The sequence below is a fragment of the Miniopterus schreibersii genome (genome assembly GCF_964146895.1).
Source record: "Miniopterus schreibersii genome assembly, chromosome: 14".
NCBI lineage: Eukaryota > Metazoa > Chordata > Mammalia > Chiroptera > Miniopteridae > Miniopterus > Miniopterus schreibersii.
In genome coordinates, this window is record NC_138114.1 from 46569125 (window position 1) to 46585749 (window position 16625).

Consider the following 16625-nt stretch of genomic DNA (forward strand, 5'->3'; position numbering starts at 1 on the left):
TCCCAGTGACTCTTTTAAAGGCTCATCATAAGTGTTTGTGCATAGCTGGGAACACAGATTCCACCCTGGAGAGATCTCGGGGCCGCTCACGTTACACTCCGAATCCATGTGTTTTCACATCATGGGAAAATCAAGATGTAGGCAGATCCCTCAGCCCCTGATGGCTTCGGGTTTTAGTCTTTTCCATGTTCTCCACGGTAAACTTATACAGAAAAAGACCTCCGCACGCCTGAATCTAAGCACGGCCAGTAATGTTTTCCCACAGAGGCCCACGGTGCGGCTAAGCAAGACCCAGGAGGGGCGGGGAAGGGAGGGAAGAGGGACGGGGGCCCATAAATGCTGTACATGAGATCAGGACCCAAGTGCCTTCCCAGGGGCGGCCACTGGCCTAGGAGGCTTTGTCAGCAGAGTGACCGTGCAGGCCGAGGCGGAGAAGCCCCTCCCGAATAAACGCAGCTCTAGACTTTACTAACCCTGTTTCAAAGCTACGCAAGGGGGCGGCTATAGAAATAACGCCAGCCCCTTACTTTTATATTGGTCACTATGTGCTAATCTCTCCATATGGTTTATCTTATTTAATCCTTACTGCAGCCCTATAAGATAGGCATTATTATATCCTGAGGCTCAGAGAAGTAAGGACTTTGTCCAGGGTCACACAGCTAAAGAGTGGCAGAGAGCCAGGACCAAACCCAGGCAGTCAGGCTCCACAGTTCACACCCTTAACCTTATATTATGCCATCTTCCGCTGTTTGAAAGTTGCCTAGTCTTGTCTTTTAGCATAACCTGGTCCAATTTTTTCTGCCTTGTCAGATTCTCTTCCACTTGTCAGTATTTTAGCAATGGCTATGAGATTTTATTGCAAGCTACTAACCTCGGGTAATTTTCTGTTCTCTTGAACTGTTTTGCTTGCACAGTTCCCAAGCAGTTCCTACCACAGCGCATCTGTGCAATTGTGATAGCTGGAGTAAACGCACAACTTGGCCCAATCTTTCAGAATGATGTTAGCTGCAGGTTTTTCATAGATGCCCTGTATCAGGTTAAGGAAATTCCTTTTTATTCAAAGTTTATGAAGCGTTTCTCTCACGAATAGGTGTTGGATTTTGCCAGATGTTTTTCTGTGTCTAATAAGATGACACAGAAAAGATGACACGTGTCATCTAATAAGATCCTTTATTCTATTAGTGTAGTATATTACGTCAATTGATTTTCGTATGTTAAACCAACCTTGTATTACTGAGATAAATCCCACATGGTCATAGTGTTTAATCTATGTTGCTAGATTGAGTTTGATGATATTTGTAAGCATTTTAGTGTCTCATGTACATGATGGATATTTCTTGTGATTTTTTTGTCTAGCTTTTGTAAGGGGTAATACTGGCCTCGTAGAATGAGTTGGTCGAATGAGTAGAAGTATTATACTCCCCTTTATTTTCTAAAAGAGTTTATGTAGGATCAGTATTATTTTTTGTTTACATACAGTAGGTTCGTCCAACATTGTTTCATTATAACATTGATGAGATGCCATAGGAACTTAACTCTTGATTACATCAATTAGCCTATAGTAAAATTGGTTTTGTTATATTTGATTTCACTGAAAGTCATAGAACCTATCAACGATGTTAAGTGAGGACTTGCTGTACGTGATAGAATTTATTATTTAAGCCATCTGGTGCCGGGCCTTTCTTTGTGGGAAGATTACTAATCCAACTTATTTACTTGTTATAGGTCTATTCAGCTTTTCTATGTCTTCTTGAGTCAGTTTTGATCATGCAGATTATCTAATTTTTTTGGCATGAAATTGTTCAGAATATTCCCTTATAATTGTTTTCATTTCTCTTAACTCAATAGTGATGTTCCTCTTTTATTCTTGACGTTGGCAACTTTGTCTCCTTTCTTTTTTCTTGGTCATTCTAGCTAAAAGTATATCAGTTTTGTTGATCTTTTCAAAAGCCAACTTTTGGCTTCATTGATTTTCTCTATTGTTTTCTGTTTCCTCTCCCGATGATTCCTGATCTAACCCTTACCCCTTTTTTCTGCTTGTGTTGGACTCAATCTGCTCTTTTTCTGATTTCTTAATGTGACGGCTTAGATTACTGAATTGAAACTTTCCCTTTTCTCCTAATTAAGCAAATAAATTTCCCCCTAAGTTCTGCTTTAGTTTCATCCCACAAGTATTGATAGTTGTTTCATTCTCATTCAAGACCTCTAATTTTCATTATAATTTCTTGTTTGACTCATGGGTTCATTATAAGTGTTTTACTTAGTTTTCTAATACTTGGGGGGGTTCCCAAATTACTTTTTGTTGTTGATGATTTCTAAAGTAGTCCTGTTGTGATTGGAGAACATACTTTTTATGATTTCAGGTCTTTTCAATTTATTGAGACTTGTTTTATGGCCCACATGTGGTCTATGCTGGGGAATATTCCATGTGCTTTTGAAAAGAATGTGTATTCTGCTGTCATTAAGTAGAATGTCCTATAAATGTTAATTAGGTCAAGTTGGCTGACAGTGTTGACATCTTCTATATCTTTACTGATTTTCTGTCTAGTTATTCTATCAGGTTTTTTAATATATAGTATTGAAATCTCCAAGTATAATTATGAACTTTCTGTTTCTCATTTCATCTGTCAGTTTTGGCTTAACATAGTTCGGGATTTGGTTGTAAAGTGAGTATGTATTTATAATTGCCATATCTTCCTGATACATTGACCGTTTTATGTTTCTGAAATATCCCTCTTTGTCTTGGAGAATATTTCTTGTCCTAAAGTTCATTTGTCTGATATTAGTATGGACACTGCAGCTCACTCATGGTCACTGTTTTCATGGTATATGTATTTCCAACTTTTAACTTTCAACCTACATGTGCTTTTGAATCTAAAGTATGTCTTTTGCAGACAGCATAAGGTTGGATCTCTCTTATCACTCTGACCATCTGCTGTTTGATTAGAGTATTTAGTCCAGTGACATTTGCATGATTTTTTATCTTGTTGGATTTAGGTATACCATTTTGTATTTGTTTTCTGTGTGCTTCATGTGTTTTTCTCTCCTTTTCTGCTTTCTTTTATAAAACAGATATTTTTGTTATACCGTTTTAATTCGCCTACCGAAATTTTAAAACTGTATTCGATGTTGTTATTTTCTTAGTCTTTGCTCTAGGAGTTGCAATATATAGCCTAACTTTTCACAGTCTACTTCAGCTTATAACCGACCTAATTCTAATAAATATAGTAACTTTATCCCAGTGCAGTTTCCTCCCTACTCATTTGTACCATGATTGTCATATCTGTACATGTCATAAGTTCAACAATATTGAATTATTATTATTGTTTATGCAATCTTTATTTTTTAAAGAAATTAAGAGAAGAGAAAATATATACAGGTTTGTTTTTTTCTATTTACCATTTCCAGTGTTCTTCATTTCTTTCTGCAGATTTGAGTTACCATCTGGTATCATTTCAGCTTGAATGACATCATTTAGTGTTTCTTGTAAGGCAAGTCTGTAAACAAAAAAATTCACTCTTTGCTTTTCTAGAAATGTCTTCATGTCACCCTCATTTTTGATGCATAGTATTGCTAGATATAGAATTCTTGGGAAACAGGTTACCCCCATCTCCACCCTTTCACCACTTTGAATGTCTTCTCCCACTGTCCTCTCCCTCCATTGTTTCTGATGAGAAGTCAGCCATTATTCATACTCATACATAATGAGTTATTTTTGTCTTGCTGCTTTCAAGATTTTCTCTTTCTGCCATTATTTCTTCAAAGATATTTTCCTGCCATTTTCTCTGTCCCTTCTTCTAGGACCCCCATTATTGGTACGCTTGTTATTGTTGCACTGGTCTTCAGGCTCTGCTCATTTCTCTTCAGTCTTCTTATCTTTGTCTTCTTCAGGTTGGATAATTACTGTTGACAAATGTTCAAGATCACTGATTCCTCTTTATTTTATCTATTGTATATTTCAACTCCTGTAATTTTTTATAGTTCCTTTTTCCCTGTTGAGGTTTCGTATTTATTGGGATATCATCATGATAATTTCTTTTAATTATTTAAGCATAATTTTCTTAAACTCTTTGAATATATTTATAATAGCTCTCTTGAAGTCTTTGCTAAGTCCAACATCAGAACCACTCAGAATCAGATTCTATTGACTGCCTTTCTTTTAGATCACACTTTTAGTACTTTTAGATCACACTTTTGTACTTTTTCTTTTATTCTTTTTTTGACATACAATATTTTTGTTGAAAATATTGAAAAACTAGACATTTTAGATGCTATGTTGTAACAACTCAGGCTCTGATATTTTTAAGTAGCTTTCCTGAACATAATCTACAGGATCTGTCTCCCCTGCAGTTTTGTTTTGTTTTTAATTCTTTTTACTTTATGAGCCTGGCTTCCTAGGGGATTGCCCCTTTGTGTGCATAGCTTAGTGGCCAGCCAATGACTGAGCAGAGGTTCTACTCAAAAACCTCCGACCCATAAGGCTTCCATCCTCTGCTGCATGATTTGTATGTGTGTTGAGGAGCACATTCCAAGTTCAGCCAGTTCTCAACCTACCTTTGCTTTGACTTCTCACTGGGGTCTCTCAAGTCTTCCCAGCACATGCACATTCTTAAATATCACCAGGAGATGTACAGAGGGCTCACCTGGCACATCTATGGCTCTCTCATTTCCAGGATCTCCCCATTATATTGTTGGTTGGTGTGTCACTCTCCCCAGCTGGTACCTGCAGCCTCAGGCTAGCAGAACTGTGATTTTCCCCCATTCATTTCCCTACCAAATTTGCTGCTTTTACTGACAGTAATACTGGGCATGGGTTTTGCCCTCTGCTCCAAATCAAGTCAGCCTTCTCTGGCAGCCCTGCCCTGGTAACACCATTATTCTAGCCAACTGAGCTAGGGGGTGAGGTGGGGATGTTCTTACCTGAAGTTCTGCCAGCTTTCTATGAATAAACACTTCTCAATTTGAGGGGTTTTTTTTACTTCAGTCATTATTCAGAGCCCTGAAAGGGTTGTTTTAACAATTGTTCACTTTTAAACTTGTTGTGGAGGGAGTAAATTTGCCAACCTCTTTACTCATAGCTGGAAGACCCCTGGTAGAGGGATTTTGCTAGTCTATACAAAAGTTCCTATAAACTCTTCAAGACGTGTTGTAATGAAAGATCTCATCCTTGACTCCTTGTGAATTTTGACCCCTTATTTCCCAGAATTCCAAGCCCTCCTGCTCAAAGAGCTTTTGGTGCCTGAGTTTCCCCAAGATGGGTAATGAGCGGCTCCAGAAGCTTTCATTCCACTCATTGCACCATGGACAGTTTGAATGCTAAAGTTTTCTCTCCAATTGTTCTATCAGCTTCGAATTCAGGGCAGCTCTTTGCCCACTAAGTGACCCAAAGGCAACAGGTGGGACCTGTTTTTGGCAGACCTGTTGAAGAAAAATGGCCTAGTCATTGGCTTGTTTCACTTTCATTTATCTCTGTCATCTGGGGATACAATACAGATCGTATCAGGCCCAACAAAAAGTACATTCTGATATTATTTTCAGCTTTTTGTCTTGACAGAGAAGACTAAGCATGGATATCAGAAATACCTACCGCAAAAATGAGAAGGATGGGCTCAGTGGAAGGCCAGAGGGGGTAGCCCTGCTCTTTCGCTTTCTCTCTATATATTCTCTTTTTGAAAAAGAAAGAAGTTTAAACCCCACCACCCACTCATCAGGTGATTGGAGACTGTGGTTGTAAAAATGTCTGCAGGCAGAAGCTCTGAAAAAAATCCCAGAAAGTGTTGAAAACATCTCTAAACAAGGTACTTTTCTCCTGCACCTTTCTCGCTAAAGGTCCCAATTGCTGCCAAGAAAACTAGTGAGAACGTTAGCTGCCAAATAAAAAATTTATGACAGTGTTTGGCAAAGGACTATCTCGCTGCTTGTTTTATACATTTCCACAAGGCGCTTGAAGGCGGCCTATTTTCCTTCTCCTGCTCCCCCACCCCCACTTTGGGTTCCCATAGCTCACTGATCACTGTTCTGGGTCTGTTCTCCAATAAAAGAGCAAACTCCTATAAAGTAGGATTAAACAATATAACTTTCTCCCCCTTTGGTACCCTCTGAAATGTGAGCAAAATGTTTTCAAATGTGATGTGTTGCAAAGAAACGGAAAGGGTTTGCTTGTTTAGAGTAGACACGTGTAAGAAAAAGCACAAGCACCTTCCATGAGCAACTGTAGGCTTCTGAGTGGCAGAGGAGTCTTCGAAATCCCCCAGTCCTCGCAAACGTCCACACCCAACACTTTGCAGACAAGGAAATGGGGGCCCAGAAGGAGACAGTCACACAGCCTCTGGTCACACAGCCAAGCCTGCCTGGGACGAGAGCCTGGCCGTAGCCTCAGTCACCACGCTCAACCCCCCACTTTGCACCACAGCCCAACATTGCCCTTGTGTTGGGGTTTTCACACACACGTGCACTTACAGCATGTTTTACAAGCATTAGGATTCCAGGCTATTCTGCTTAAAGAAATCCAAAACATTTCCTTCCCACCCTGGCTGGTGTTGCTCAGTGGTATAGCATCAGCCAGAGCACTGGAGGGTCAAGGGTTCGATTCCTAGTCAAGGGCATGTACCTGAGTTGCAGGTTCGTTCCTGAGGGCCATGTGCAGGAGGCAACCAATCAGTGTGTGTCTCTCACATTGATGTTTCTCTCTCTCTCTCCCCTTCCCTCCCTTCCACTCTCTCTAAAAATCAATGGGAAAAAAAAATACCCTCTGGCAAGGATTAAAAAAAAAAAAAAATTTCCTTCCTGAAAAATTTTTGTAAAAAATCTAAAACGTTAAAACTGAATCAAGATAGGCCTGTGGCACTCCTGAAAGGGCACTGCCTGCCCATATCAATTAAGCCTCCTGCTGTGTCATTAAATGTTTCCATGAGCCTTTCAAAAGGACGGGAGGGGAGATGCTCTGTTTAGAAAAATGAAAAAAGTTTCCTTGAAGCGAGTTGGGATGTTGATAGTAATAATTACCCAGGCTGCTGGTGAACACCCTGAAATATTTTGCCTGCCTGTCTGAGGAAGCAAAATGATCTGTCTCAGCCCTTTCAAAACAGTGATCAGATTGTGCTTCCGGTTGTTAATTAGCGCGGCTCGCTCTCATTTCATCATCTGGCTCATTCCGAAGCCTCGCTGCCCCCTCCTTCCGTGACCCCCGTCCGTCGCAGCGCCTGCGGTGGCCGTCACGCGCTCAGGCCCGGCCTGCGGTCCTGTTGCCTGGCTGCGTGGAGGGAGCGCGTGTTACTTGATATAAAATACTGCAGACAGAGCAGGAGTAAGCGGATTATTTCAGACAGTGTTAGGAGGCAACCGGAGCAAGATTAGCCGACACGAGACAGATACCGTAAGCAAATTAGGAAACCTCCCAATTAGGACAGGAACCCCAGATCTGCGCTGTTTGGGATTTGCTGAAAGGCAAAGCGTCGATGTTCGGGGCTCTCGTCTTGATTTTAGCTGAGACGCTGGCATTTCCTGACCGCATGTCAGCGCCAGGCTGGCGCTGGCCTGGCCCATGAAGCCAGCCCGGCTCTCCGCGCCGCTCGCATCCCCAGGCCGAGAGTCCATACACCGGGACTGTTTCATGTGGCCCTGGAATAATCTCCAGGTCATATTGTAATATTTCCGTACTGGGGCTGTCGGACATGGCTCCAGTGTCCCACATCTAATCTCTCTTTTGTTTGTTTGTCTTGCGGAACATGTATCATGTTGAAGTCATAGAAATGGAGTGTGCAGAGTGCCAGATGCTGCAAATGCAATTAGATACTTAAAAATAGCTGCCTTGGTGGCACTGCTGGAAATCGGCCTTGTTTTTCCAAACACGGTGGCACTTTTCTGCTAATTTACTGCTCGTGAGCTCCAACAGGAGGCACGGGTCCCCTTCTGAGGCCACCGTGCAAACGATGGGGTCACTGCAGAAATCAGACCCAGCACTATTGCCCTTCCAGCGACTGGGCAGTCCCACCTGTTGGGTTTTTCCCCCCCAAGTACCCTGGGTAGTCACCTGTTTCTTGACCTCTGATGATTTTCAATCAAGTTGTATGTGACAAAAGCCCTCAACAGACCGAGCCTAACTTGTGTAAAGAAAATCGGGAGTGTCTACACTCCTTGTTTTATGACCTGAATGTATTTCAAGTAAGCTTTTAGTTCACCAGGAATCACGCTACCATAACACTCAGAATTGATTTTACAGTCGTATCCGAGGAAGATGATGTTTTAGTATATGAGGGTAAAGGCTGAATTGTGTGTTTTTTCTGATTGTGAAAATAGTGCATATTTATTACCAAAAAAAAATTTGGAAAATGCAGTGAATCATAGAAGATTTATTTTAAATCCCCATGATCCCAACACGTAGACACAGTCATTTCTATCATTTCAGTGTCTATGTTTCCAATTTTTGTTTTAAGTTTATATAAGTTCTTCTCTTTTGGCAAAGTTGGGTTCATAGTGTACTTGCTATTTACAACCTTTGCTTTTTAATGAATATAATATGGTCCAAAAAATCAGTGGTTTTAATGGCAAGTAGGATAGGACAAGATCTTCTTACACCTCTGAATCCTCAAGAACAAATTTGTTCCGTATGGTTTTAGCATTGATTCTATTTTAGTGTATTTTTTTCTTTAAAAATTATCAGTATCTGAATGACATTTGTGGCAGCTCTCAACTCACCAGTGTTATATAAAATATTATTATCCCGTCCCTTGAGCAGTTTACATTTTCTGTTTTCACATGCATGATCTAATTTGAACATCACAAGAACCCATAAGGTAGGGGGAAAAGATGTTCTTATCCCTCATTTTATCCATAAATGCAAAGTAAGCTACAAGGTAAGATGCACCGAGATGCCAACAATTCATCCTGCCACGTACAGCATGTGGCCTTTAAAACAGAGTCTGACTCTGCCACTGACCAGCTGGATCCTGGGAAAACTACCTCCCCAAGCCTCACTTTCCCCCCTCTGGAAAATGAGAACATTGATATCTTTATCATAGATTTGTTTTGAGGATTATTTAATTTGTGTGAAATACTCAAGATAGTCTAAGGCACAAAAACAGATACAAAATAAATTTTACCATTTTTTTCTCACACATTCCCTCTTATTTCTGTATAGCACTGTGAATAAATTATGTTTTTTCCCCAATTTACTCAATTCTTAGTTTAGCATTATTTGAAATAATAATTATATTTGAAATAATGTACAATTCAAGAAAATGAAGACATACATAAACATGGAAAGAAAAAAACATCCACTACCCAAATACAAGCCCTGTTAGCACGTGGCTACATTTCCTTCAAGTCCTTTTTTTTTTCCTGTGCGACGTCTTCCCATTTGTTTTCAGACGTGTCAACTCGTTCGTGCTGTGAACTAATGAAATAGAGGTAGTGAAAGCGTGTGTTTTAGAGAATGTGTTCTGCGTGTCACCAGGGTCTGCTGTTGCTTCCAGGTTGTAAAGGAGATGCCCCTTTGCAATCCTGCTTCCACTGGCGGGAAACCAAAATACGGGGTCAGATGAGTGGTCATAGTGGAGGCGCAATGATGATGCATAAAGAACCCGAAGGGTCCAAATGCACTGACGGGTCTGTCACCCACTGGTCCCGTGGCCTTGGAGTAAACCGTGTCCAGCCCGGTTCACCCATCACAAAACCAGCCTCTCTGGCCCACAAAGAGGGGTTGGGCAGGACTTCAGCAGAGGCCACCATCTGTCGGGCCCCAAGCCTGCCTTGTCACCCAGGGATGACTCCACGCGAGCATCTGCAACCACTGGGAAGAAAAGCTTTTTCCTAGACCCTTAAAAGGTGTCTGTTCAAGTTGAAAGGGAAATTCCTACAGCCAAGCCTCTCCTGTCAGCTAACTTGATAGTTCTCTATGAAGTAAACCATTAGTGAATACATCGATTCTTTCTTTTCTTTCTTTTTTTTTGTTTCCCCCCTCTTTTTGCAGTTCTGCTTCGGCAATTCCCAGGATTTCTCTGAACCAGTTGGGCAAAACTGATTTTTATTAGTTTCACTGGCCTTGTGGAAAATTATCTCATGAACCGGTTTTTATAGGAAGACTCAAAGCACAGCACAGGGTAAAAAACAAGCCTATAGCAGTCAAAGCTGTTGTCTGAAATGTCTTCAGACTGGAAGGCTGAATTTATTGCACAAAACAAGTGCTAGCAAGGCGGAGGTGTGCGGTTCCGCTCATTATCACGGGAAAGGGGAACCAAAAAGCCAAGTAAAAAATTAAATTTTAATAATGCCAGTGATATTTTCTAAATCTTTCCTGACAGAAAGATTCTCATTATTTTTATATGTCTCCGAGTAGGTTCTTTTAGTGCCATCTCAGAAATGGCCTCAGCTATGATTGTTTTCCAGGCTTTAAGGCATCTAAGAAACCAAATATATACAGAGAGAAATATGCTTTAGGTTGTTCAAGGAAGGGCCCTGACCACGCTAACACTTCGGCAGGCGTATCTGCAGCCAACATTTGCTGGGTACGCCTTCAGCTTTCACAAAAGAGGTCCATGTTGTTAAGACAATTGCTCTAAATCTCCCAAACAAAGGGGACCCATGATTCACTGCACTTAGCCAGGGGAGGGTCCCAGGGGCCCCAAGTCCCAAGTCTGGGCTCATTCTGGAAATCACCCCATGCTGGCCATGAAAGGAGAGTCAAGAAAAAAGTGGAAATAATATCCTGTTGTTTTGGCAAACATGCAAACTCGCCTTTCCAAGGGTCACATAGTATGGAATTGTTTGGGGATAGGAGGAAAAATAAAGCCAGAATCATTGAAGTAGCCACGCCACGAGGACGGGAATTCTTTTTGTTTTCTTAGTTCTTCCATGCCTGTGTGTAAACCTGTCTTGGTCTCCAAAGGATTTATAGCAATAGACCAAAATATATGCAAAGCAATAGGTTTCCTGGCTGTGAAATGAAGTGAGGCATAGGGTGAGGGCACGCTCTGTGGACCAGCCTGCCCACTGGTGAGCGGTGGCCGCAGGTGCGCTCTGGCCTTCTGGCAGCCCATCAGAAGAGGGACATGTGGAGTCACAGGAGTCAAGATCCGTAAAAGCCCAGCTCTTCCCCCTACCCGATGGCAGAAGGTCTCCTGGTGGCAGGGACACCCGCTGGGCAGGGTAATGAACATGCCCAAGAGCATCCTACAGGAAATACGAGTTCCGCCCGCCTGTCTCTTCCTGTCCCCTGGGTAAGCTGGTGGCGTTGCGCCCAGAACAGCTGGGAGCGCACACTCGAACCTAAAGCACCAGGTACAGGGCGGACTCCCGGGGTCCCGCTGATCCAGGGGGGAGACTAGTGCCTCCCGGAGAGGTGGACTCTGTTCTTAGGCTCCTCGATCAACACTGTTGCTCAGCTGGATTTCTAATGAGTGTTCGGCAGGGGACTTTGAGGTTGTCACCTCCGGCAAGGACCTGGAGTGGCACCACCTCGTATTGTAATTAGGTGCCCTTGTGTTATCTGGTAGCCAGTTCAGGGTTGGAATTCACCATCCACTTGCGAAAATTAAAACCAGGTAGCTGGAGGCCAGTACCTCCAAAGAATGACAGAGAAAAGCGTGGCTCCTTCTTTGTATTTTGGCTCAGTTCCCGTCAAGATCCCTCCTAAATTAGGGTAAGTTTTTCTATTTTTTGCAGCTAAATAAAGGACCTGAGAAAGTGTTCAAAGGCCACTCTACTCCTTCGCAATTTATTGTCTTTATTTTTCTCTAGTCCGCAGACATGGTCCTCAACGTCCATTCTCAAGGGTGCTTGGGTCACACATATTTACTCCCACTTTTGAGAGAGGGAAACTGAGACGCATTTACTTGTTAGTCACAGGGTCTCTCAGTAGATTGGAGTAGAGGCGATCCTGCAAACCTCTTTGCCACCCACCCTCTGGCAGACACCACTCAGTTTCCCACCCCAGCCTCCTGGCTTGCAAGGCGTTGCAGTCCGCTCACCATCCTCCACGAGAAGCACTAGCCAGGCCGTGAAAGTCAAGGCGGCTGCAGACGTGCTGATGTGCTTGCAGCCCTGACCCCTGCCTGCGCTTTTCATCACCTTGGGAGAGTCCGAAAGGCTCACACAAGCTGGTGTGTGGCTTCCGTTGGCCTCTCCCTGGCCTTTGACCCCCGTGGTTAGGAATCAGTTACGGGCTAAGTTGGATGCACTCAATGTGGACCCTGGTTATTGGTGCTTGCACCAAGGCCGAACTGCAGACTTCTGCAGGGTCAGGAGGTCTGGGCTGTTCCCGTCTCCGAGGGAATCTCGGGGAAAGCAGGGCAGAGATGCACTCACCCGCCCACCCCCTCCCTCCCTTTCCATTTGTTCCGTAATAACTAGTCAGAGGTCACAGGCTGAAGACCCACAGGCCCCCTTGGCCCCACCGGCAGATGTGCTTGGTTTGGCCACCCAGTGTTTAGGAAAACTTTTACTTAGTTGCCAGTATTGAAAACTTGGGAGATTTCACAGAAAGAACATGATTTCTGGCTCCTCTTGACAAATCAGAAGATCCAGCCGCACCGAGCCCACTTTGAGTCCCAACAGCAATCAGGAGCAGCCCCCCAATTTAGAAAAAGATCCAGCACTCCCCATTCTCCTAGCCCCTCTCCTGCTGCCTGCTGCCCTCAGACTGGAGGTCTCCCCTCCTCCCCGAAGGATTCCCTTTTTTAGTTAGAAGACTAGCATGTGCTCCAGCAGGCAACGTGGCTTCACCTGCACAAACCTGGGGATCCTGCTATCTGATCATCTCCCCACCCAAAGGGCCATGAGTCAACCATCGTGCTTAGTGTAAATGAGCCTTTGGAGGCGGCCTTCTCAACCTGGCATTCACCTGCTCCGACATGACTAATGCTGCTTTGGGGTATGTAAAATCGGTTTAAGGTGGAAGCAATAGCATAAGTTTGCGCCGACAGTGCGCACTCTGCTGGGTGTCTCGTGCATTCTCCAACCAGGAGAACAGGGCAGCCCAGCACTCAGCATCGGCAGAAAGGCCCCCCACCTGGACAGGGGGACAAAGGGAGGGGTAGTGTCCCCAGAACCCAGGACTAGGACCACCTGATGGGAGCTGGAAGCATGAGGGCCTGTTAGCACAGTGGAGATGAAGCTGTTGGGCAGGCAGGAGGAGTGAGCCTCTCTAGTAAAACAACAAAGGGACAGAGAAGGATCTGAGGCGCAGCCTCCCGAGACCAGCACAGTGAGGATGCTGGTCATACCAGACCCCACTCTGCTTGCCATGGAACCAAGTCTGGATGAGATGGAGAAGTTCTGATGTTATGATCTAGAACATGTCACCACGTCCCTCAAGTGTTGACAGAGAGGCAGATGGCTGGTCAGCCTCTGCCAAAATGTTTTATTCTTCCTGACATCAGGAAAGAAAAAAGGTGTAAAGCCATGACTAGTAGGAGATAAGTGCCTAACATCAGATCTTGCGGGGAAATATGTTAAAGCCCATCACAGAAGCCAAGGCAGTTGTGTCTGCACCAGTGTGACTGCAACCAGCCATGACCCAGAGGAGGTAAACTAACACAGCTGGAAGAGCAGCCTCTGCCTTCCTGAGACGCTGCAGAAAATGGGGCTTCCAGGAGAGTAGCTCAGCCTGGACCCCACAGACCAGCTCATCAGGGCCAGCAGCGGGACGGGTCCGACAGGAACCAGAGAGGACTCTGTAGGCGTTCCAGGCCAAGGCACCCGCGGCAGGGGCCTGTCTGGGGGGTCAGGGTGGCCAACCAAGAGTAGTTTCAGAACTCGTTGTGGGGAAAACCGTGAGTAATTACAGGAGTGGAGTGATAATAATTATTGTACTGAGTGGTTGCTATTACCAAGCACTGATGATCTAAGCACTTCATGTTGAATTAACTCAGTTATTTATTAATGTAATTCATTGACCGAGGCACTGCTGTTATTAGCCCCGTTTTTCTAATGTGAAACTGAAGCATTGGCTCTTTGGAACTTTCAGATTCCTTGTACTGGTCCTTTTGTCTTTCTTTTTAAACAGAAGACTAAAGGAGGGTTTTCCACTTTTTAGTTTGCCAAGTAAGAGAGTCATTTCCAAGGGGAGAATCTATTTCCAATGTCCAGCTAAGGACATTGGGAAAAACCACTGCCATCTACTATCACCATTGCACCACAAAACAAAGAACATTTTCACCTTAAAAGAGTGAAAAGGACAGAGAAGTAATGAAGTAACTTGCTTAGGGTTGCACGAATGGTGAGCTGCCCCCAGAGGCTGATTACCATTCTCTCTGTCCCCAAATCTGGTGAGGGGTCAGGTAACCATGCATTTACCTAAAAGAGAGAGCCTGAAAGGACACAGCCAATGTGCCTGTGACTGAGGAGAGCTGATGAAATATGCTTCAGAAAAAAATGAATACTATCTTAGTAATTTATGGTGTATTTACACTGGGCACTAAGAAGAGTTGACTTTGGTTAATTTGTGTTGTGTACTTTCAACAAAAATGAACTTGGGTACCCCATCACTGTGTCTAGGAGAAGACTATAAAGATGAAGATGCCAAAGACTCGCCCTTCAAACAACCGAGGAGTCTGCTAGAGAACATAAGACACACGGGTTAGATGAACCACCACCTTATGATGTGTGTCTTGCTGAGGCGCAAGATAAAACTGGTGAGGGGGTTGGGGTTTCTAGTAACTTCTCTGTAAAGATGGGGATGATAATTGTCTCCACCTCATAGGATTACTGTGAGGGTTCAATGAAGTGTAGAAAATGCCAGAACAGCGCCTGGCCCGGAGTAAACACCCAGTCAATAGGAGCTGCTGGTGTGGTGTAGCTGAGGCTGTCATTATTGGCGTTACCGTTGTCATTGTCGCCGTCACCAAGGGCCCCATGCTATAGAGGCTAAGGAGGAATCATCAGACAGTAGAGCTGGTGGGATGTCCTAGCTCCAGGTCCACAAACCTTTCCATTTCTCCGACTGGGACTTTTTCTCTTTAAATAGAGGATTGTCCACTTTTTAGTTTGCCAAGTAAGAGTAATTTCCAGGGAGAGAGTACATTTCCAATGTCCAAATAAGGATATTGGGGAAAATACCTGCCATCTACTTCAGCATCACTCCATAAACTAAAGGGCACGCCAACACTGAAACAGGAGAAAGGACACGATTGCAGAGAAAAGGAAAGTCCTCTACGCTGAGTAATCTTTTTTCCGAGAAAATGCAGCCTTCTCTGGTGCTCTTCTCTTCCCGCTTCAGCCTCAGCCTGGAGTTTGGGAACCAGGGTCCTCCATCATCCAAGCACCCCTTCATTTCACACAGAAGTGGGACTGGGTTGGACTCGGGAACAGGTGGGGACCATGGCTAGGTGTTGAGTTGTGTTCCTTGATTTTGTTGACCGGTCCCTATTAGCAGCAGATGTATTTTGAATTCCCATTATGTGCAGGCACTCTCATGGTACTGGCCCCTCAGACGAGAATGACTCTGAAACAAGGGGCCTGGGGTCTGAAGACCTGGCTGTGCCCCACATGGTGACCTTGGGCATCTCCCTTCACCTCTCAGGGCCTCAGGGTCCTCAACTCTAAAATGAGCGATCCAGACAACGCTGTGGAGACCTTTTTTCCACCTCTAGCAGTCTGCGAGTCTCGAAGCCTCGGAGGGATTCAATATACCTTGCATTTCCAGGGCATCATTATTTCATTCTCTTCAAGCCTTTCCCAAGCCCTTTGATTGAAGCGAGCTGCCTTGACACTCTCTGAAAGCCCGGGGACCAACAAAGCCACTTTCCAGGCCCCCTGTTGTCGGCAAGTCCATGCTGGAGAATGACAGTGGCTGCGGTGCCCAGGCTGCAGCTCGATGGGTGCGCTTGGCCACGTAGAGAGCAACGTAACTTACGTATCGCTGATCAAACCCATCGGCCTTACCTGTGCGCTCTGATAGGCACCTGCTGGCTGCCTTCCCAGGCTGGGAAGGGATCCCCAAGCCAGCCAATGGAGCCCTGCCTTTGCTTGTGATGTTTATGCCACCACCCGAGAGAGAAGGCTCGGCCCTGCTGGGGTGAGTGTCCCCATGAGGCCCAGATAGACACCGGCCTGGGGGAACACAAGCCTGGAGGGCTTGAGGAGGCAGCTTCTTCCAGGCCTCCCACCTCCCCCTTCTCCCCAGCCCCATGGAGTTCCCCAGGAAGTTTCCCAGGCAGCCGCTTGGCCTCTGATGACTGTCCTCCTGCCTCTCACCTTCCCTGAAATGCCATCTCCTTTCACATAATTATTTGCCAGCTGCACGCATGGCCAGGACTTTCTGTTTTCAAAGTGCTTTATAATCTTAAATGAACTAATCCTCTCCTCCCTGGGTGGGTGCTGAGCTGGCTGGTTGTGCTAGGGAGGAAACTGAAACTCAAGTGTCATGGAGTGACTCGCTCCATGCCACCCCAGGCAAAGCCAGGGTTGTGGGCACAAAACAAATTGTCTTGGCTGGCATTGCTCTCATTATGGCCTTTGTTGTCAGGCTTCTGTAATTGATTGCTCATTGTGACACTGTAAGCTCCCACAGGGCAGGGACTCCCGGTTTCCTTTTTCCTTCAGTCGGAGGGACTTGGCCAGACCTGCCATGGCCATGTGCACACGGTCCAAGGAACACCATGTCCTCCGGCGCAGGAGGGCCGGCCTTA

General features: G+C 44.7%; 1 protein-coding gene across 4 annotated transcripts in view; it reads left to right on the forward strand.

Moving 5' to 3' along the window:
* VTI1A (vesicle transport through interaction with t-SNAREs 1A) overlaps positions 1–16625 on the forward strand; it is a 278815-nt gene that overhangs the window by 252925 nt on the left and 9265 nt on the right. The window lies entirely within an intron of this gene.